The following is a 5,234-nucleotide window of genomic DNA, read 5'->3' on the forward strand; positions in this document are numbered from 1 at the left end:
GTAAATGTAAGTTGAGCATTACTCAATATCAAGGATGATTTTTTATCTCACAGAATCATCTTTAGAAAAGTCATTTAGATTACTTTGTCTCAGGAGCAAAGAGCAGAACAAGGGAGAAAAACTTATCCATTGCTCTAGTCCTTACATTGGTAAAAAGCTTACTCTACATGGCACTACTTTCACATTTGTGCATTGTGCACAAGTGTATACACATGAAAATGACTCTTTCAGTGGCAACTGGTAAGTGATAGGCTGTAAGGTGAGAAGCACATAATAAAGTCATGAGAAAAGGTTATATCAGCCTTCCTTTGAATTGGTTGTCTTAACAATTAGCTTAAATAATTGTCCAAAATCCTTTAAAGAGGTATAGCCACAGTGGTCTGAGGTGGTTCTCAAGAGATGATCATTAACAAAACAATGGTACAGTGAATGTACTATAATTCTTTGCATCTCTAGATGATGGCACTGCAGAAGCTGTGGGTACCAAGGCAAATTCATTGTATTGGAGTATGAGTCTACCTTATAAAACATAGTATTGCCTCATTCAGTATGATAAAGAGTCAATGTAATTAATCTCCCACCAGGCTAGTCAGCTGTCCCTCCCTGATTTGTTGTTTTTTCTGAGACTTATATTCAGCCTCTGTATTTGGCAGGCTAGGCATTCATTAATTCCATTTATCCTTGGGTAGTAGAACCAGCATATCAAGCAACTACTTAGTCTTCTCCACCCCATTTCTAGGAATCAAGTCCAAAATCAAGTACCCATTGTCACAGATTGCTGTGAATCAAAACTCTGATTACCAGTAAGTTCCTTTGACTTATCACAGAAATTGAATTCACTTGACCTTTAAAACCAGATAATTACCAGCGATATCAGAAATCTGATTCCACTGTAGCAACTTCCACTACATCTCTACAGAGAACAGTCGTCAAAATAAGCCATCACCAATTGATTTTGATGTTGCATTCTTAAGGTTTTATTGTAAAGCATGCCCTCTGGGCTCTCTGGGGAAATATGGTTCAAATGTGGTTGAGTAGTTCCCACAGATTAGATCATTTCAGCATAACCATTTCTCTGAGCCGTAAGAGTCTATCCATACCTTGTACTATAGAATTTTCAATGTTTAGGGGAATCTGTGTGGCTCAGTGGGTTAAAGCCTCTGCCTTTGGCTCAGGTCATGATCCCAGGGTCCTGGGATTGAGACCCACATCGGGCTTTTTGCTCAGCAGGGAGCCTGCTTCCCTTCCTCTCTCTGCCTGTCTCTCTGCCTACTTGTGATCTCTGTCTGTCAAATAAATAAAATCTTAAAAAAAAAAAAGAATTTTCAATGTTTAAGCATCATTAACTATATCCAGTGAATTAGATATCAACATAGCCTGGATAGAGAGGATAAAAGAATTATTTGTTTAAGAAATAGGATCACATGATTAGCTAATCTGTATTGGTAAGAACAATAGACCATATATTAGGGTGAGTTCCAAGAATGCCATTGCAATGGGATAAAATAGGTGAATTGAAAAAGATTAATTTTTTGACATTGAATTAGAACTAATGTCTGCTTCTTCATCTAGGAGGTGAGTTAATGATTATCTAGCTTGGCTACCAAAAACCTGGATATAGTTAATGATGCTTAAACATTGAAAATTATTATTTTAAAGATTTTATTTATTTATTTGACACTAACTATGAGTCTGATTGTAGTAGGAGTTGATGGATTTGAATGTTGAGATAGCTCAGAGATATCCAGTTGAGAGATAACTTGAACATGTCTACAACTTATACCTTAGTTTTTACCCCAAATTTAAGCTGTATCCAGTGTTTTCTACTCAATTAATCATAACATCCTGTCAATTTAGCCCCTTGCACATTTCCCTAGTCAATTCACAACTGCCCATCTTGAGAGCCCTCATTTTAGTGCAACCTCCATTTTGGTCAATGTATAATTTATTTCATCATGGCATTTGGTCTACTTTTGCCCTGTCCTCTAGCTGACCCATGCAAGACAAAAGACAGTAACTTTCTACTAAATGTTATGTGAAATCAATGTGATGACAAAGAAAAGAGAATAAAAAATAAATTATTAAAAATTTACACCTTTTACAAAATTCATATCATCACCTATAAATAAATTAATAGAAGAAAGCCTTTATTCTCTCAAGAAATGTTATAAATATACTCCCACTGAAATTGAAGTTTTACTCACATCCATGCCAAATTATCACTTTAATTTTACAGGCCCATTTTCAGTCTTATTGATAAGCTGTTTTATTATACACTTTACATTTCTTGGATTTCCTTTGACATCTTTGGATATGTTTATTGACTATATTTCTTTCATTATTTGGGTAAACTATTGATTCCTTTATTTTTTTTTCCCAAAGTTTATTGAGTGATAGTAAAGTTTATTGAGCAATAGTAAAAGCCCCAAAGAGGGAGGGGACCTGAGAGGCTGCTCTATTTTTGTTGTTGTTGTTCATTTTTTACTAACTTCTTAATGATCATTTTGCTATATATGTTCATCATATATTAATTCACTCAATAAGACTTTTTGAATACACATACATGCAAACACACACAGATTGTTAGGCACTGAGGATAGAGTAGTAAATAAAACAGATACAAACTTTTGATTTCATGGTTTCATGGAACTTCCATTTTAGTGTAGGAGATGCACAATCAGCAAAATAAGTAAATATATATTCACACCATATATATGTGTATATGTTCTTGGAATTAAGGTTTTGTGAGTAGCAGGTGGGGGTGGTTTTCAACTTAAATAGATCTATCATGAACTTCACTGAGAAGATGACAGTAAGAACACTTGAAAAAAATGATGTAATAAATCTTTTGGGTATTTGAGGAAAGACATTTCTAGGCAGAAGGAGCAGGAAGCTCAAAGTTCATGAGGCCATGAAGCCACTGTGACTGGTGTAGAGTGAGTAAAAGTAGAATAGTAGAATCAGTGAGCGCATAAATATAAAACTAAAATATGATTAAGTACTTTGAAGGAGAAGTGTTTGGTCACTAAGGAAGAAATTATTAAGCAAAAAGGATCTAGAACTTGAAGATTTGAGTAGTTCTCAGTCTATAAATATAGAAGAAAAATGAGAATGTGTTTTCTGGAAAAAACACTAAATGTGTGACTGGACAATCAGTCCATAGAGAAATTACCCATAATTTTCATCAGCCATATCATCAGAAGCCGTAGAGATAGGAATGAACCAGAAAAGATGCAAATTTGAACTAAAGATGGATGAGGCAGGATGAAATAAAAGGTTTGCAGATTGTCCGGGTTATCCTTCAAGAAAAGGGAAAGAAAACCCTAAAGACTGTTAGGGATCATCTGGTCTGCCACTCCCACTACAAGCCCAGAACATAGGGCAAGAGGAGGAAGTAGGGAATGGGGAGGGATGAAGTTATTTTCTCCTCAATTTCAGAGTGTGGGACAACTTCCTCAGTTTCAGAGAGTCTTTACTTAGGGTCTCAAGGGCAAGGCTGCCACTCAGAGCTGAGAAACCTAGGGTCCTGTGGTAACATTATTCATCAGTCGGCCCACAGAGCAGAGCATTCTGCCAAAGGGGATTACTCTTGAGCCCTAAGAGTAGTGAAATTTTCTTAAGTTTTGGACCGGCTTGGAGGCTGTCACCCATCCCTTTATTCTTTCTGATTTCTCCCTTTTGGAATAAGAATGTCTACCTGAGCTGATCTCACCATTGTAACTTGTAAAGACATAACTTGTCTGATTCAGTTTCACAGCTAGAGAGGAATTTTGCCTCAAGGTGAATCATGCTTGAATCATACTTGAATCATACTTGTCTGGTTCATCAGACATAATTAAATAAGACTTTGGACTTGGAATTAATGCTGGTTAGGTAAGACTTAGGCTACTGGGTGGGGTGGGTTGAATATATTTAACATGCAAGAAGGATATGCTATTTGAAGGGCCAGAGGATGGCATATTATGAACTAAATTTTGTCTCTCTAGATTCATATATTGAAGCTCTAACCCCCATTGTACTATATTTAGAGTTAGGATCTTTAAGGAGATAACAAGGACATAAGGGTTGAGCTGAATCTGATACGACTGGTGTCCTCATACGAAAGGATGAGACGGCAATGTGCTGTCAGTCCATGCATGCCAACAAAAAAATAATATGAGGAAACAGTGAAAAGATAGCCATCAGCAAGCAAGGAAGAGTGATTTCATCAAATTATCAATTCTCTGGTGCTTTGATCTTAGACCTCCAGACTCTAAAACTGTAAGAAAATTGATTTCTCTTATTTAAATCACCCAGCCAGTGGTATTTTGAAACAGTACCCTGAGACAACTAATGGAAGTCTCTTTGGGATTGGATTGAGGGAATCATTTTGACTTATGCTAGCCGTGTGATCTTCTTTCTGAAGACTTGCCTTTTCCTTTAATAATTGGGTCAAAAAACAGGCTCAAGCAGAAGTAGGATGAGGTAATAATTTATAACTTTGGGGGAGTGGTTTCCCATAGTCTGCTGATCATCCATTTTTGGTTTATTTTTATTGTAGGTGTTGAGCAGAACCCGGTGGCATGTTTGCAAGATTTGACTATTAAATTTTCAGGACTTTGTGAGCCAATCATTGAACACAGTTATTGTTTAAAGTTACATTATCTAAACCTAAAATTAAATAAATTATATTAAAAACAAAGGTAATAAATACTTGGCATAACTCAGTTTGTGGTTATTTTTTACTATAATTTACCATTATCTACACGTGAATTTTTTTATATCTACTATATCCATATGATAGAAATACTATATAATCATCCACTATTGCTCATCTCTTTTCAACTCTGGCATTTAGTGATGTCACATTGGTAACTTGAAATCATCTATGGTGAAAGTGATTACATCACAGGAATCAGCAATTATATAAACTAGGATTTTGGTGGTTGTTCTCTTTCTCTCTGTTGCACGAGGTTAAAGACTAGCACGTAAGTAAAAATATCCTTTTCAGCTATCTATCTGTCTTACCTCAGAGACATTAACATCTCTGTAACCTTCTAATGGTCAGGAATCTAGATGCTACTCCAAATTCAACCCTCATTACAGGATTTATTAACCTGTTTCGGAGTTGAGTGGTGCTGCGGTTTAACCTCTGCTAATCCAAGATCCTATCAGCCTCAATGCTATCTGTAAATCCAATTCTGTGAAGGCATCTCCTTTTGTAAACCTTGGTCTAGAGAGTAAATCTGCTGTAA

The sequence above is a fragment of the Mustela putorius genome, unplaced genomic scaffold (genome assembly GCF_011764305.1).
Source record: "Mustela putorius furo isolate JIRA1106 unplaced genomic scaffold, ASM1176430v1.1 tig00537227_pilon_pilon_pilon, whole genome shotgun sequence".
Classification (NCBI taxonomy): Eukaryota; Metazoa; Chordata; class Mammalia; order Carnivora; family Mustelidae; genus Mustela; species Mustela putorius.